Source organism: Cebus imitator, unplaced genomic scaffold (genome assembly GCF_001604975.1).
Source record: "Cebus imitator isolate Cc_AM_T3 unplaced genomic scaffold, Cebus_imitator-1.0 Scaffold15, whole genome shotgun sequence".
Classification (NCBI taxonomy): Eukaryota; Metazoa; Chordata; class Mammalia; order Primates; family Cebidae; genus Cebus; species Cebus imitator.
This window is the reverse complement of record NW_016107330.1, coordinates 1,993,356-2,011,429: the sequence shown is the minus strand read 5'-3', so window position 1 is coordinate 2,011,429 and position 18,074 is coordinate 1,993,356. Positions and strand designations below refer to the sequence as shown.

The 18,074-nt window shown below is 54.1% G+C and overlaps 1 protein-coding gene across 2 annotated transcripts in view; it reads left to right on the top strand.

Moving 5' to 3' along the window:
• Nucleotides 1-462: 462 nt before the first annotated feature.
• Nucleotides 463-18,074, top strand: part of CASZ1 (castor zinc finger 1) — a 163,488-nt gene continuing 145,876 nt past the window's right edge. For both annotated transcript variants that reach the window (XM_037729639.1, XM_037729621.1), the window contains exon 1: nt 463-589. The gene's annotated coding sequence lies outside the window, so the exon portion shown is untranslated. The remainder of the gene's footprint in view (nt 590-18,074) is intronic.

The window sequence follows — 18,074 nt, the reverse complement described above, 5'->3', positions numbered from 1 at the left end:
ACAACAGATTGAATGAAAAACTCCCTTGCAAAGAATAAGTGCAAAGCAGATACCAAACAGTGGGAACGTTACGTTCCTTTGGGTTCCACCATTCTAACGTTCTAACTCTTTCGGGGTTCAGAACAGGTAAAAGTTCGGGGTTCAGAACAGGTGAAAAGTAAGCCCCCCCATCCTTTCTCTCTTTTTCACTAGCCTCAACTCAACTCAGTTGGGGGGTGTAAAAGCCTCCGGAGCTGCAGAAGGGGGCCGAGCGCTCAGATGCTCCTCCGCAGGCCGCTACTCGCCGCGCGCGCACGTCGAGTTAAGCCCGGGAGGTGGGTGGGAAGGATCCGGGAGGGGCAGGTCTGGGGGTGTGAGGGTGGAGCGGAGCCCGGCCCCGCGATCCGGCCCGGGTTTTGTATGCCACCCACTCGCCCGCCCGGCCGCGGAGAATTCCATAATCACAGCGGGCGAGAGCAGAGACTGGGAGCGAAAAATCCGGGATCCGGCAACTTTGGGCAGCGCATGCGCGCCCGCGGCGCTCCATCCCAAACACACACACATTTTTCCCCCGGACTTGGAAAGTCACCCAAAGCCGCCCCAAGTGCAGGTAAGAGACTCGGCGCTCCCTTCGCCGCGCCCCCCCCACGCCCCCCAGCTCCGCAAGCCTCCCGGGGCGCCTCCCCGTCTCGCCCCCCGTCCCGGTGCACCCCCTCACCCCCGGGGCTGCCGCTTGCAGCAGGGAGCGGGCGAGCGAGCGAGCGAGAGAGCCAGCCAGCCAGCCTGCGAGCGGCGGCTGCCACCCAACTCAGGCCGTGCGGAGGCAGGGGGCACGGAGGGCTGGCACCCGGGCGCGGGGCGGCACGTTGCCCGCCGTGGCCAGGGGAATGACCGGCGCGCAGCTCCGGGGGAGGGGAGGGCTGCTCCTCCTGGGGGTCACTTACTCCAACTGAGGGGGCAGCGGGGCAGGGGAGAAGAGGGGGAGGTGCCAGGCGCGAGTGCAGGACTTTGCTAATAGGGTGGGGGCGCCCCCCGCGCTGTGGGCTCCCGGGGGGGGCAGGTGCTCGCCAATACCGGGTAATCACTCCTTCCCCCTACACCCCCACCCCACCCCACCCCACCCCACCCCACCCAGCAGCAGAGGGGTCGTGCGCTCTCCGGGGCAGAGAAGGAAGCAGGGGTGAGGGGTGCCTGGGGTGACTTTGCAAGACTTTGCCCATGGGGGGGCGGGTGGGGAACCCCTCCAGCCAGCTCTTGTGCCCGGATACCGGGTGTAGGTGCTGCCAGCAGAGGTAGGCAGTGTTAGCTTAGGTGCGGGGTGCCAAGGGGTATCCCCGGCTAGGAAATCGAAGGCAAGGGATTTCTTGGATGGGGGGAGCGGCGCCCCCTTTTTCATCTGTGCCTGGGAAGTTTATCTCAAGTGCGCTGCTCCAGGCGCGGCAAGTGGCGCTCCTCACTCCCTTCCCCACCCAGCCCTGGCCTCCCCGGGTGAAGGGCCGGCAACACAGGGCTCGAAGAGCCGGGGCATCGGCCCAGAGCAGCCGGCTGTCGGTCGGAGCCCGCCTGGGTCCGGGTGAAAGTTCGGGCGAGTTGTTGCCGGCTGTTGTGTGCTCCGGGAGAGAAGTTGCACCCGGGGACGTGGGAAGCTGGGCTGGTGGGCTAGCGGGCTGGTGGAGCGGTGCGCTCCCGGGGGGCTTTGCAGCGTGGGAGAGGGTCGGGTGGGGTCTCTTCCCCCAGGGTAGGCTGAGGGTGACCTCGGGGCTCAACAATTGGGGAGGAGGATCCCTGAAGCCAAGGGCGCAGGGCTGAAATAGGCACCTGGTGAAGGACGGGGAGAAAAGTAGTTTGTGGGGGCGCAGGGAACACCAAAGGGAAAGAGCCGATTACCCGGTCACTTGGGGTCGGGCTTCATAGCAAAGGAGAGTTTGGTGGCTGGTGGAGGAGAGTCGGGGAGCGGGGCTCCAAGGGGCGCGCGGGAATGGGGGATCGGGCCAGACCGAGTCAGGGAGCTCCCGGGGCAGGGGGCCGATTCGTGCGCCCGGGGTGAGCCGGCCGGGCGGAGCGGCGGCAGGTTTATTTTTACTCGGTGGCATTTGCAGAATGTGCAGCTGATGGCCGTCGGCCGCCAGGAAGTTTTGCTTTCTGTTCTTTCTCTCTCTTTGCGAACCCAGCACGGCCGGGAGCTGGCGGGCCGAGCAGCCGGGCCTGGAAGGGGAGGGGGCGGCCGCCGGGGAGGCAAGGTGCGGGCAGGGGCGCGCTGGGGCCCGGGGCGGGGGCTGGCCGTGCGCGGGCGGGCGGTTGCTGGGCTGCTGCGGAGCTTTTGGGCGAATGTCTGTCCCCGGCGTTGGAAGCTCCTTCGCGGAGGGAACAGGTGTATGCGCCGTCAATCACGGCGGGAGGGACACTTTGGGGGCGTAGATTAAGATAATAATAATAGATTTTTCCCTAGGGGGTGGGCGAAGATTCTTCTTCCAAGTCATCCCCGACCCGGGTCCGGAGTTGGGGGTGGCTGGTGGAGCGCTGAGGGAGGCAGGGAGCCCCCTCTTCCTCCACACAAGTTCCTCTGCCGCAGCCTCAGCTTGGAAAGCCGGCTCTGGGCACGGCGAGGACCTCCTTCCAGCCACGCTGGCGAGGGCACGGGTGCGGGTGCGTGCCCTACGGGAAAGCGGCAGTAGCGCCCCTCCTGAGTGTGGAGCTCCCCCAAACCCGGATCCCTGGGCCACGGGGCGGAGTGTGCGTCTCTGCCCGAGTGGAGTGTGGGGGCGCGGCCCTCACCTTGCTGGGTTGTCCCGCCGACAGCCCGCACACTTAACAGCGGCTGGGGGCCGCGAGGAGGGAAAGGCCCTGATAGTCGCTGGGCAAAGTTAGTAAATTTCGGAGCCGGTACAGGCGCGCGGTGAGAGCGCACGAGGGGACTGGGAAACAGATCGCCGGATAATCTTGGTGTCCCCCCCCCCCCGCCGCCCAACCCACGACGCGCGCGCGCGCGCACACACACACACACGCATATATACACACACTCACACACACACACGCACACGCGCACACACACACGTCGCCGTCCTAAAGGGAGCTGTCCCGGCTGAGCAGGAGCAGCTGCGCCGGGCATGGGGAGGGGGGTAGTTGGTCCCCGGGGGCTGCGCCGGGGCTGCGCTCCACGTGCCCGGAGGGGGCGCTGGGCAGTTCGGCGCCCGAGCGCAAAGCGCGGGGTTTGCGTCCTGGTGGCGACAAGGCGGTGCGTCCCGGGCGGGCGTCGCGACCTGCGCAATCTCCCGCGACCCGGGCCACCTTCCCCGACCCCCAGCCTCTTTCCCACTTTCTAAACTTCGGTTTTTAGGGTGTGCCCCTCACTGGAGCTCTCGGATCCTCTCCAGAGCAGAGTGGAGAACTTCTCCCTTCCAGGCAGCCGCCACCGTCTTGACCCCAGAGTCCGGCGAATTGGAGAGATCGCCGCCTCCCCCCACCACCTTCTTGTTAGCCACCTTAGAGGCGGTTAAGGAGAGTTTATGGGGAATATTGTTGAACTTCAGTAATCAGGTTTCCAGCGATCTTATGCCTCCTGTTTAATTTATTAGACTAGTTATTTATTCTGTTGATGATAATCTGTTGCTGGTTTCTATGGAGATGTTAAACTGATCTCTTTCAGAAATCAAACTCCATATGCACTAAAACGTTTAAAGGGGCAGTGCCTTCCTCTTTTTTTCCCCCTTTTGCCTTGTTTGTTTGTTTTTCAGACTTTGCACCTTGCCGAGACTTCGAGTCTTGCTCTGAGTCTGGGCGCATTTTATTTCCTTCTTACGAAGGAGAGGAGCCCAGCCCGGGAGCCTTACGCTTTGTGGCAAGCACAGCTTATTATGGCTAGAAGAAAGCGAGGGCTTTGATCTCTAAGTTGCATCATCATTTAAAACAGATCATTTCACCACCACCCCCTCCCCCCCCCATCATATAGGAGCAAAATTCTTTCAAGATCAAAGAGTCCAATCTTAAAAAAAAGCTATTGTTTAAAAAAATAAGAAAGTCAGTTGAATATGAAACTCCCTTTTATATCTGCTCCCCTTGTGTTTAAATAATTTTTTAATAAGAAAAACAAAACTTGTAGCTCAGCTAATTTTTTTTCATACTTATTAATAGTTTATCTTGCCCCCACCCCTTTTTAATTTAAAAGAAGTTCAAAGTTAGATTTCTCTGCCTGTGGGGGTTGAGGTATATTTGCTTCTCTTTTAGATCCTGACCATCTGTTTTAGGAAAATTAGCCTCTGGAAAGAGGGGAAAGGAGTTTTTAGTCAAACTTAATGGAGTGCTTTATTTATTTATTTTTTGGGGAAAATTGTCACCCAAATATTTTAAAGTTCAATTTTGCCTGCTTTTGGGGAGAACATCAGTAACCTCTGCCTGGTGTGTGACAGTACATCAACTTTTTCTCCTTTTCTCCTCTGCCCAGGTATTTTTCTGTAGATTTGTGGCTGGTTTGGGTGGGGGGGAGGTGGTGTAGTGAATTAAGAAAGGAAGACAGAAAAAAATTATCTTGTTTTGTGACACTGAAAAATTGCAAACTGACTCTGACTCAGATATTTATCACGCTGACAGATATGATACAAAGTGATTGCATTTCCTAATGATCCTTTGGGAGTAAGTTGTAGGTAGAACCATTTAATGCATTTTTAATATTAAAGTAAAGCAGGGGTTCCATTTTCTTGGAGGTAGGGGGAGAGAATGTCCCTCCATAGAGATGCTGCTTTCTGAGTATACTGCTTTACTTTTTCAACTGGATGCCACCCCCCAACCCCACCCCTTCACATTTTCATTTACTTTGGGGAGGGGTGAGCCATGCACAGTGCATTTGGCTTTCATAAATAAATTTATATCTGGCCAGAAGATCCAATGCTAAATAAGAGCACACTTTAAAAAAAAAAAAAAAAAAGGAACCTGACTCCACCCCTGCTATAGGAAATAAAACAGAGGCAATACTTGAGTTTTTTTTTTTTCCTTCTGCCACCCTGGTTCTCTTTTATATTATTTTATATTGGGGGGGAGGTAGAGTGGTTGTTGCTTCTCAGCTTAGAGGCGAGAGGAAGCATTCCTATTATTTCCCTCTTTGCTATATTTTAAAAATTTGTTTGATTTGGATTGCAAACAGAACAGAGGCTTACGAGTAGAAAAGAGCACTGTGGCTTTAAACTCAGGAGTTTGCATATTCTCCTTGTATCTTTCCCCTTTGCTAATTATTGTGTTGTTTTCAGAGCAAATATGTCATATCCATGGCGACCGGGCAGGTTTATTGTCTTTCTGAAGCAATAGCTCACATAAGTAATTAATGACTTTCTTTTTTTTCCTCTGGCTTAGGTTAAACAGATCATTCAAGGAAAGTCATATCTCTCTCTCTCTCTTCTCTCTCTCTCTCTCTCCCCCTTTCTCTCTCTTTTTTTAGCCCAGTGACATAAGAACATGAGTAGAACAAGAAAATACTTTAACCAAGAAGTCAACAGCTTATTTTCCCCCATTTCTTTTCAAAGCTAAAGTGTCAGCTTTCAGACATATGAGGCTGTCATTCTCGCAGCCCTGAGCAGTGCAGTCCACGCCTGGGCTGGAAATCCACTGGAAGGCTGTGTAGCTTGGAGACGAGGGAGGTGTTCGAATGGGGGGGAGGAACCTGGAGGAATTTGCTTTTGAGGTTGGGGGAAGCACTCCAAAATGAGTATTTCTCCTGTATTTAGCAGAATTTAATTAAATTGTTTACAGGAAAGAATTAATGAGTTGGTAGTGATGTGCATTCCCCACCTCCCTTCTTTTTCCCTGTCCAGTTAATTGGAAAGAAAAGTTTTTCTTTTTGATTCACCTTCAGCTTCCGCTTTCTCCGACCTTTGTCTCAAGTGCTTTTTCCAGGAAAAGTCGCTTTTGGAATCCCCACTGGTCGATATTTCCAGAAGTAGAGTGGGGTTTTGGTTTTTGTTTGGCTTTTTCCCCTTAGACCTACAACTCAGAGCTGGTTTCTTCTCAGGAGTCAGCAGCTCTGATGATTGACTAAGACTTGGATTTTTCAACTTTTTTTTTTTTTGGATGGGAAGAGGGCCTTTTAGGATGTAGAATTATATAGACGGCACATCTGCCCTTCTGTGTCTCCTGGCAGTATTAGGGAAGGTGAAAGCATTTTTTTCCCCTGTTTTTTTAAAAAAGATCACCTTTTATGATCTGGCCTTTACAAATGGACATTTGCTAATATGAATCCTCATGATACCCCCCCAAACTTTAGAATGTGCTAGATGTCCTACTAATATTCTCCAGGGCTCACTTGCCCCCCCTCATAGAGAGACATTAAGCACATTTATACTGTCCTCTCCCTCTTTTTAAAATTTCATGCATAGCCAAGGTTTGTGTCTGTGTCCTTACAAGGGAGGAACGAGATAAAGAGAGAAGCATTTATGTTGTACTCAGACACAATTAAAAAGAATATTCTCCCCACCATCCGAACAAAGTTCACAAAGCCTGTGAGTCCACGGAATGAATCTTTAGCCTTTTGGCATTGAAAATAAAAATATAAAGAAGAGAGATTTATTTGGTATCTTGTTTCTGAAGAGAAGAGAAGGCCGAGGCAGTCTGATGCTGAGACTCCAGCGGAGTTGTAATTGAGCCCGTAACCTCTTGATGTCTATATCAGAAAAACAGACATGAGCAGAGGGAACGGAAGAGAGGCAAACAAGCCTGGTAGAGGAGAGGGAGCTCAGGGGGAGATTCACAGAGAGAGGAGAGATTTAATTTATAGACATTTTAAAAACCATAATTTCATTAGGATCTGTTCTTCCCTCTCTCTGAAGGGCAGCCCGGCAGACCGATAAGGCCGGTCCCTGTGCCCGGGATACATGGTGTGGCTGGGAGGGTGCAGGCGGGAGGCATCATTGCCAGTGGCCCGGGTTGGTTTCTTCTCTGCCCACTTTCTCCTGGCCTTCTTATTTTGAAATTTAAAAGTCCCAAATGGCCAAAAGTCAGCCGTGATTCAGGCTGCCTGGCGATCTCTCCTCTGGGTGCCACGCCGCTCTGCGAGTGGGTCGGTCTCCTGCCTGGGCGGTGCCATCTGCGTGGCTCCCTTTGGCCCCAGGCCTGCCTGGGGTGCCAGCAGCAGGAGGCCACTGGGGGAGAGGGACACCCCCATCTCGGCCCCTCAAGTTCACCAAGTGAAGTTGCCGTGGTTCTGAGGCCACAGCTTGGGGAAGAAAAGCTAACGGCTGTCGTCAATTCTGCAAAAATTAATCAGCCGTTTAAGAGCTCCAGGCTAACGAGGTTTTGCAGGCAAGCTGGGCCCTTCTCCTGTTCCCCCTGTTCAAGGTCCGGCAGAGTGAGGGGTGGCCTGGACAGTGTGAAGGGAAGGGGGAGGGTTTTTTTTTTTTTCTAAATTGGAGTAATTGAGAACAGGGAGAGAGAAGAGAGATGGGTTTCTTGAATAGAATCCTCAAGTGCCCTTCTTCCATATTGTTGGAATTTTTTTCCCTTTTGGTCTGGATTTGTCCTATGTGTCTTTGGTGGAAAAGACACGTAGAGAAAGAGAGTGAAGGGGGGGGAAGAGAGAGAGAGAGAGAGAGAGAGAGAGAGAGAAGGATAGACAGGGAGAGAGACAGGGACGCCTCGCTCCTTCGGAACTCATTATCATTCTTAATAAGTCTTAAGGAATAAGGAAGCGCATTGAGTGTAAATGCTGGGTAATCCTAACACTTCTCAAGGTGAGAGGAGTCTTGAGGACACAGAGAAAAGAGACAGCAGAGGAGGGGGCGGGAGGGGGGCGCCCAGAGGCCCTGGGAAAGTGGCAGGCCCAGGGTTTGGGAGGTTTAGCAGGAGGCCTGGAGGCTGGGGTTGGGGGAACCCCAAGATGTCCCAGGTAGGATGGGTTGTCTGATATGACACAGGGGATCTCAAAGATAGAGGGACTTGCTAGGGGTAAGGAGCAGAGGTGATGGGAACAGCCCTGCCCTGGGTGGCGGGTGTGGGCTGGGGCCACAGGGTTTTTGCTTTCTTCTGGGAGCCGTGTCCCCAGCCAGCTTAGCCCCTGCCCTCTGGCCTTAGGTCCCTGGAGAAGGCTCAGGTACGGGTAGGGTTAGAGGAGGCTTGTCCCCCACCAGGCTCCCACTTGCTGTCCCCTTGGGCTCTCCTGCAGTAGCTGCTCTGGGAAGCAGGCGGGACATCGTGGTGGCTGGAGCTCAGCTCTGGACACTAGGTGGCTTAGAGGATCTGCGAGGTTCTCCAGAGCGGCAGCGGCTGCTGGCTTCCCCTCTCATCCCCGCTGGTGGGCTCCGCTGTGCGATGCCTCTGCTGGCTGGGCAGGCAGCCCTGGCGCACAGGAAGGAGGGCGCTGGCCCAGGGCATGGCACAGCTCCCGGGCCAGTCCTCCCAGTGACCAGCTTCCAGGCAGGAGCAGCTCCCGGGTGAGAAGGCAGCGGTCAGGGAGCTTGCTGCTGGGACAACTGGAGTCCTGTCTGTGGTCTCTGCCCGCTCCATCTTTGGCCACCTGGGCGTGAGGCACTGCTGAGCCCAGCGAGGGAGGCGGCGGGGATCTCTGGGCTGTGCTGCTGCTCTACTTTTGAGTCCACATGCCCCCTTTGAGAATCCTCTTAATAAAAAAAATCTCAGAAGCATAAATATTGCTTATACTTTGAGGGGTTTTGCAGATCTTATAAACCCAGTCTAAGGACCCTCTAGAGCCCCCTGCTCTGGTGGCCTTTCCAGTTCTCCAGGAAGAGGCAGGGGGCGGGGGCAGGAGGGAGGAGGCAAGATAGGTCCCCACCACCTCCCAGCTGCCTGCCTCTGTATTGGGAGAGGAGAGGGCTGTCACATTATCACCAGGAGACCCCATAGGTGGATCGGGCTAACACTCAGGTTGCCCTCTGAAGAACCCACCTGCTCAGGTAGCGATGCCCGAAGCCAGGCCAAAGGCAGCTCTCCCGGTTCTCCCATCCGTGGTAATGGATACATCCCCTTAATGGCAGAGCCTTTGGACATGCATAAGGGGCTGTTCTGGATAAGCACATCTCCTTACCTAGCTGATGTTCTCAGGGATTCTAGGATGTTTGAGCAAGGGTCTTAGCCAAGGTCATGTTCAAACCTTGGATAGCTTGCTCTGCGGAGAGAGGTCAGCATGGAGAACAGCACAATTCAGGTTGGACTTACCATATTTAAAAAAAAAAATGTTTAGACTCTGTGTTTCTTTGGGAAAGCAACTTCTGGGGAGCTTTGAAAGGGGGTGTGTGGGAGTCAGCGGTGAAAGCTGGTACCAGAGCCGGTGGGAAGCCCGGAGGGAGGGCGGGATGGGTTAATGGGGGGTGGATTCTGCTTTGCTGTTGTTTAAGAGCAGTAATGGCCAAATTGCATGCCCCACGTGTGCCTTGCTGATGAGATTTACCGAAAGGAAGCCTCGCTGCCTTTTTGCTGCTGGTCTCTGGGTGGGTGAGCGTGTGTGCGTGTGTGTGTGTGTGTGTGTGATCATGTGCGTGTGTAAATGAGAAGAAGGGGTGGGGGAATGAGCTCTGCCAGGCTGGCACCCTTCCCCAGCACTAATTGCTGGCAGAGTACCCATGAGGGCTGTGCCAGCATCTCCAGCTCTGTCCGCCCCCCTCGCCCCGGGGAGCTCAGCTGTGCAGCTCGCTCTGTGAGGGCCATTTCCGGGCCCACTTGTCCCCACAGCTCCTTTGGGAATTTCGGGGAAATCTGATCCCTGGGGAGGTCATGGGCCAGGCCCCAGCATCTCTGGCCGGGGATCGGGGGACGGGGTGAGACACGGGTGGCCCCGAGCTCCACTCAGATCTTACTGTCCACTCCCCTGCGTTTCCTCCAGCCCCACACTTAGGGTCTTGCAAGGTGTGGCCTGATAGGCTGTGCGTCTGGGGACCCTGTTCTCGTTCTGGCTCTGCAGTAAATCACTGTGTGGCCTTCGGTGAGTCATTTTACCTTTCTGGGCCTTAGTTTCCTCTCTTGTCAAATGGCCCCTGACCCTAGCACCCTCAGAGGGTTCTCCTGATGAAAGTAATTAAACGTAACGAAGAATTTATTGTGGTTGGCATTGTCAAGTGCAAGGTGTCCCCAAGGTCAGAGGAGGCGGGTTTTATGCAATACGGTATCGGTCTCAAAGGGGACCCCGGTGAATTCCATTCCAGAAAGCCATGGGCCTGGATGTCCCATGAGCTGCTGGAGTTACATGTTTGTGTCAGGTTGCAGGTCTGTTCTCTTATCATTGGGAACTTGGGGCTGGACTGGGGGTTGTTGCTTCTCAGGCAGAATGGGATATGGGGTGTGCTTTGCTGTTGTGTGCCTCTGGAGCCAACAGGTTCATTTGAGGAGCTGGATGTGGTGTTGATGGTGCATTCTGGAGCGAATGAGCTGGGGATCAAAGTCGGGTGACCTTGCGTCAGTCACTTCACTAGCCTGTGCCTCCTCTGTGAAATGGGCATAGTGGTACCTACCTCGTGGGGTTGATGTGAGGCTCAGATGAGCTAAGACGTGTGAAGTGTTCGGCCCAGGCCTGGTACCTGTGTGTGTTACAGACCCACTCGGGAGACGACACGGAAGCGCTTGTGGCTTATTAGGGATTGTCATGGAGAGGGGAACCGGGAGTGCCTGCTCTCTTTCCATCTGGGGCTGGGACACTATGAGGTGCGGGGCGAGGTGGTGTCAGGCAGAAATTCTGCATCGTGTCTTTCACCTCTCTGGCCTGCCTGGGGTCCTCCTGGTGTTTCTGCTGCTGGGTCCGGAGGGGATGAGGATAAAGACTCTGCCCTCATGCAGGGTCAGTCCCTCAAGTGGAGCAGGGGTCATTGCTCTTTCTTTCCTGCACTGGCCAGACCTAGCGCTCCTGGAGCTCAGTGGGGTGAGGTGGGTCCCACGGGAGCTGTTTGGGACGAAAGGCTAGGGTGGGGCGGCGTGGGCGCAGATCCTGGAAACTGGCCCAAGGCACTGGTGGCCTCTACAGACTGTGTGAGCTGAATTCTGGGTGCTGGCAATCCCAGAGTCGTGCCCATGAGGGCATCTCGCAGATAGAGGCTGTGTGGCTGGCCGAGGGACCGGTGCGTGGGATCAGGAGCCAGGCTGAGCCGAATGTGAATCGAGTTGCCCCGACTCGGACAGATTCATTCCTCAAATCCTTTGTTTCCACATCTATAAAATGGGAGGTGGAATTCTCGCCACGTGGACCATGAGGATTAGATGAGAGGATCCCAGCTGACATTTGCTGCCGTTCTACTTTGAGCTTTATTTCATGGATCGAACACAGCCAGGGAGCAACACGTAGTAGGGGCGCAGGACAAGGATGAAGCAGCCAGCGTGGGCTGAGCCTCAGTTGGGTCTCAGCCTGAGCTAATCGCCGAGGCTCAGGGCTTAGCCAAGGGGCAGAGGACCACAGGTTCCCCTTTAGGCCCTGGCATGGAAGGAGCCGAGGTTTCCCACCTGCCCCGGGGATGGGCTCTCCCCAGGAGAAGAGGCAGAGGTGCCATGGAGGCAGTGACCTAAGGAAGCAAGGGCATGAGGCTGTGGAGCGGGGGGCACTGGAGGGGCGAGGGGCACTTATGGAAGATGAGGTGTATGAAACTCCATCAGCCTCTCCCATTTCACTGCGCTATGCCAAATCACCCCGGTTCTTGTTTCACTATCTGAGATCTGGAAGCAGGTTAATTTCCATGACGAACTCCAGGCCACGTGCTTGGAGGATTTATCTAATTAAATGGATGCTTTTTTCTAAGAAAGAAATGAAGAAAGAGAAGGAGGGAGGGAAGGAAGGAGAAAGGAAAGAAGGAAGAAAGGAAGGAAAAAGGAAGGAAGGGAGGGAGGAAGGAAGGAAGAAAGGAGGGAGGGAGGGAGGGAGGAAAGAAGGAAGGAAGAGAGGAGGGAGGGAGGGGACGGAGGGAGGGAGGGAGGCAGGCAAGAAAGACAAGGAAGGCAGGCAGGCAGAGAAGCTGGAGGCTGGCTGGTCATTTTTGAAAGGCCATGAAGGAACAGAGGAGAGGTCTGCTGACTGAGGTGGGGCCTCTCCTGGTAGGTCATGCTCCTGTCCTTGGATGCTTTTAGTTTATTTCCAAAATAGCTCTTGGGGCTGGGCATGGTGGCTCATGCCTATAATCCCAGCACTTTGGGAGGCCAAGGTGTGCAGATCACTTGAGATCAGGAGTTCGAGACCAACCTGGCCAACATGGTGAGAGCCCATCTCTACTAAAAATGCAGAAAAAATTAGCTGGGTGTGGCGGTGTGTGCCTGTAATTCCAGCTACTCAGGAGGCTGAGACTGGAGAATTGTTTGAACCTGGATGGCAGAGGTTGCAGTGAATCAAGATCGCGACACTGCACTCCAGCCTAGGCAACAGAGTGAGGTACCATCTCAAAAAACAGAAAACAAAATAGCTCTTGGGCTGGGAGGTAGGGAGACAGCTGGAGGGTGTGGGGTCTGCAGTAGCCACTAGCCCACGTGGCAATTTAAATTAAATTGAACATTTGGTTCTTCAGTGAACGAGCCACATTTCAGGTCCTCCGCAGCCACGTGCGACTGGAGCTCCTGCATCAGGCAGCGTGGATGGAGTACTTCCATCATCGCAGGAAGTGCTGTTGGCAGCTTCCCTCCAAGGGATGCTTCCCTCGAGCGTGGGCTAAACAGAGGGGCCCCCATGGGACAGTGATAGAGACGGAGGGCAGGGCATCCCCAGATGTTGTGAGGGCTCCCAGGGCCAAGGCCTCTGTGCTGCCAGGGCATCTTCTGTTTTGATTCTGCCACAGATTTCCTCTCTCCCAGGGCAGGGTGAGGTGGCCGCTCTAGAGTGAGGCAGAACGGGATTGAAGCCCTTCTTTCCCCACTTGGGACCTTTGTGACCTTGAGCCCCGGGCTTGCCTCTCCGGTCCTGTGGAATTGGGCAGGCAGTCAGCAGTGCCGCCTTGCTGGGTTCTTGTGATCATTAGTGGAGGTGACGTGGAAAGCACTTGACAGAAGTGAGGGGACAGGGTGAGCACTTGAAAAATGGGGACCACTATCATTATCATGATGATTATAATTGTAGATTTTTTTTTTTTTAGATGGAGTGTCACTTTTTTCACCCAGGCTAGAGTACAGTGGCACAATCTCGGCTCACTGTAACCTCCGCCTCCAGGGTTTGAGTGATTCTCCTGCCTCGGCCTCCCAAGTAGCTGGGATAACAGGTGTGGGTCACCACGCCTGGCTAATTTTGTATTTTTAGTAGAGATGAGGTTTCACCATGTTGGTCAGGCTGGTCTCGAACTCCTGACCTCAAATGATCCACCTGCCTAGGCCTCCCAAAATGCCGGGATTACAGGTGTGAACCACCACACTGGCCAATATTATTTTCATAATGATGATTGAAGAGCGTTTGGGCCTGCAGAGTTCTTAGGGACACTCCCCCAGTAAATGTGGATTCATCCATAACTGAACCTTTCCAGATTTAGTTTCAGTGAACCTCTCTCCCCCATATCCTTTCCTTCTGGAAACTTAATTTGGATTTCCTCTTTCCATCCCTCCTTTCTTTAGGCAGAGGAAGAATTGGAACTGCTCTGGAATGAACTCTTACAGGCCCTTCTTCTGGGGAGATGGAGCCCCTGTCTCTCACGACACATACAAATGTGCACATGTGCAAATGTACACACATGTGCACACATGACACACACACACACACACACACACACACTTCTCCAGTGGCCTAGCCGTTAAAAGTAAATAAATAAAACCCAAAGTATGAAAACAGGGGTGAGCAGATGTGTCCTGGCAGAGCTGGCTGGGTTGCCTGGGGGCGGGGGTGGCCAGCGGCCCCGGGAGGGTGTTGAGTGTGGATTCCCGGACATTGCCCAGCGTCCTGTGTGCTAATGTGAAGCTGAAAAGTCCCCTGCATTGTGCCGGCTCCTTTCCCCGTGAAAAGGCAATTGAGTCAGTGAGTTCCAAATGGATTGGAGCTGACAGTCAATGAGAATTTGGCAGTGGGTAGAAAGCAAGCTCCCCCCACCTCCGCCCGCCACCTAACACACGCTCCCACATCCCTCCCTCGACTCCCAGTGCTAGTTTGGTTTTCAGAGGGATTTTTGCAAATAATTATGATTTCTTTTTGCATGTATCAGACATGATCAGCAGGGGCTGTGCCCCAGCCTGCCACTCTCCCAGGGATGGCCCAGCCCCCTCCCCCAGGTGACCAGCCCCCCTCCCCTTGCCATCTCGTGGCTCCGCCAGCGATCCCGAACGAGTTAAGGGCTGAATCAACTCCAGACCCAGCTGTACATTTTACTCTGCGTTCCTGAATGAAGTGATGTGCTGTGCTCAGCACGATTGGAGACTGTCTGTCCCGGGTGACCCCCCGGCCCCCACCCCGCTTGGCTCCACCAGCTTTCATGGGACCTGCTGCTGGATCCCAGGACCTCGTCCCTGGCAGCTGGGGAGCTGGTGGCTCATGCCGTGGGGGCTTTGTCTGGCCTCCTCCCTGTGTCCAGCCTGCTCTTACAGACCTATTTTAATTTTAAAAGAAAGAGTACAGCATTTTAAGTTGGTCTTATGCCTGGTTTGTAAAGAAGGCTTGCAATGTTGAGGGTTCATGGATGCCAAGGGCCCCACCTCCATCATTCTCCAGCCCACGGTGTCCACTCCAGTACATCAGTCAGTAGATACCTACTAGTACCAGGCCATCTTGCCAGTGCTCCCATGTCCCCAGACCTCCTCACTTTCCTAGGAGCTGCAGGGAAAGAAACACCTCCCCCTTGCAGATACCCCCCCAGTAACGCTTCTCATCTGTGACACAGCAGCTCTTCAGCCTGACCAACCTGTCTCCCTAGAGGGGTAGCGTCTTCCCTATTCCTGCAGGGCAAGAGGCATGGAGATGGCTTTGTCTAGGCAGAATTACAGCCTGCCTGCTCCTAGAGGGTGTCTGAGCCCCCAGTGGGCTAGGGAGGCTGCTCAGGGGCCTCTTTCTGGGAAAGACGGGTGGAGTCTGCTTGTTTTAGGAGCCCTGCTGGAGGATAGTGGTAACATACATGGGCTCACATCCCTAGTTTCTCCTTTACTGGGACTCTGACTTTGGACCTATCGCTGGCTTTTCTGAGCCTCAGTTTCCTCACTAGTAAAAGAGGATTCATGATGGCACTGTCGCATGGGGTTGGTGTGAGGATTAAATGAAATAACGCTGGAAAGGCACCTAGCACAGGCCTGCCACATGGCGATGAGGGGCAGCTATTGTTTCTGCTGGTACTGTCTCTACTCCGTCCTGCCATCTGTCATCATGAAGGCAGTAAGGCAGAGGGCTTCCCGTGTTTGAGGTCCAAGAACCCCAAGGCCAGGCTGGAACCCCAGCCCAGAGGCTGTGGCCACCACAAATCTGTTGGAGCATGTTTGCCAATAGCCAGGCAAACGTGTCCGCCCAGTACAGAGCCCTGGAGGGAGCAGGGAAAAGGCCTGCAGTGCCCAGGGCTAGGCTGTTGGCTGTGCAGGTGGCAGTCCCTGGGCTGGCCTGGACTGCCTGCCCAGGGAGGAGCTGACTCCCAGGGGCTGGTGCCATCTTGGTTCTCCTTGGCCTCTCCTCGCAGACGGGAATGTGGCCCTTGCCCCCCCTCCCCCCGGGAGCAGGTGGCCTTTGCAGCCTGGCACCTGTTCCCAGAGGGTGGCTGCCAAGAAGGCACAAACCCAGGGATCTCCCAGCGTGTCCTCCGAGTCATCGCATGCGGCCTGTGTGCTGGCTGGAGGGGCTGGCCTGGGCCTGTGCTGGTGGAGAAGGTCGGAGGAGGGAGCTTCTCTACTCCCAGAGCCCCCTCCTCACCTTCCAGGCAAGTCCCAGGAGAGCTGGGAGCAGCATCTTGAGGTCTGTGTGCTGGGGATTTGCTGGGGTGGGGCGAGTAGGGGAGGGAAGGGACTGGTGAGGGCTGTGGATGAAGTTGGAGGGAGGATGCAGGAGAAGGGTCTTGCCTCTGTCCCCAAGGGCAGCCAGGAAGCCGAGTTGATTTTACATTTTCATTTTATTGAAAGAGAAACGAAACAGACATTTACTGAGGGCCGATTGTGTGTCAGTTGCTGTGCTGTGACTTACTGTGGGATTGAAAGACACAAGGCAGGCAGTGGTTCGATTCCCATTGCACCTGGTGGGAAATAAGGCTTTGAGAGGTTCGGTCATTTGCCTGAGCTCACCTAGCTCGTTAAAGGAGAGCTAGCGTTCCAGCGCTGGTGGACCTGACTCAGAAATGCACACTCTTCCCTATGTACCGGAAAAATAAAACCATGTTTTAAACAGTTTTTGAAAATAGATCAAAGGGAAAGAAATGTACCCCTAACTTAACCCTCATGAGCCAACCTTATTTAGTGTCTGGTGTATTTCTGTCTAGTGTCCCCCCCGCTGCCCATGACTATCTATATATATTAAACATGTATTTTACATAACTATAATAATAAAATAATATGGTTCTGGTTGAGACCTTGGACGAGATAAGAGGGTCTCCTGAGCTGGGGCCATTGGGGAGGGATTGATTCTTGGCAAAATGGAAACCTGGTTTTGGCTCCCAGCCATGTTTTCGGTAATGAGGTGCCTGAAACTGCATTGGAGAAGGCGAACTGGGTGCATGGAGAGGCAGGCGGACCCCTGTGTTCTCTCCTGGGTAGCTTTTGCTCAGTTAAGTGGTAGAATTTTCCTTTTAACTCACTTCCTCCTTGCTTTTGACAAATGGGAATATTTGTACCATTTTCCCGAATGACCTCCTCTCCTTGGGGTAATGAGAAAATAAAAGTCTTTGCTAAGTGCTTTGAGATATTCAGATATAAAAATGGAGAGCAGAGCGTTGTCATGGGTCTTTTGCCTGCCAGGGCGCTTTATAAAGAGGAAGTGGAGCTCGTGGGGAGTGAAGGTCACTGTGAGGATGAGGGCCGTGGCTGGAACCCGCGTCTCTCTGGGCACAAGGGCCAGGGCACTTCGTGGCTCGGCTCAGGGTGGGCAGGGTGTTGGTGGAGCCTCTCCCCATCTTCTAGGGACACATTTCCAGGCCAGGTCCCCAAGGGCCAGGTGATCTGGGCCACCCAGGCAAAGCCCCCACCTTGGCTGGAATCTTGAAGATGAACCATTCAATTCCCAGAGAGGCCTCCCCTTCTCACCTCATAGGGCCAGCCCCGGAAGAGCACGATGGAATAAATATGGTGTCACCTGTACCAATCATCATCCGAGGATGGTTTTGAAACATGGAAAAATGTTTATGTTATGAGCAGAAAAAAAAAACACCCAATGCCAAGTGCAGTGCGCACCGCAAGAGAAACTATATAAAAATCCAAATGGTTCTGGAGAGCGCTTGAAAGGTGATTCTCCAAAATGAAAATTATAGCGTTAGGTGGTGGGACTACAGTGATTTGTTTTTTTATTTCACAACATTTTATTTAAATTCCCCCCTATGATTAAAAACCAACAAAGCCAACGTGTCGGCCCGGCAGGGAGCCCTGGCGAGGGGGAGGGGGCGGGGCAGCGCCAGGCGAGAGGGCGCCTGCACCCACGGCCCCCGCAGGGCGCTGAGCTCACCGGCTGTGCCAGCCACAGAAACCTATGAGATCTCGAGAAGCCGAGGCGTATCGGTGACTCAGCCCTCCGTGCCGTGCTGGGCAACAATAGCTTTTGTCCTTTGCCCAAAACCCTAGGCCAGTGTGCTAAAAAAAAAAATTATAAAATTATGAGATAGTTTGTACTTTCCTCGCCAGCCGGTGCCAGCTTTGGGCGCTTTATTTATTCAAGGTGGGGAGGCAGGGAAGGCGGGGTGGGGCTAGGGGGGGAGACAGAAAGGAAAAGAAAAACAAGGTAGGACTCAGACAAGGCCCAAGAAATGTTTGAACCTCAACAACAAACTTTCTTTTGTTTCACCCGTGGGGAGGAAAAAATAAGTGTGAACCAGAGAAAACTCCGTACGTTGAGCACGTGGGGTTGATTCCTTCGCTTCTTGCGGTGGGCTTGGCCTTTTCTTTGCGGACGAGTAGAGCTGTTTGTGATGCTCACCTCTGGGCTAGGATGTGTTGGGAGTTGGGACTCAGGGGCCTCGGGAGAAAGGGCTGCAGCCAGTGGCCAGGCTGGGATCAGGACCGCCAGGCGAGTCCCTGGTGTTCCGGCCAGTTGCCCAACCGCCAAC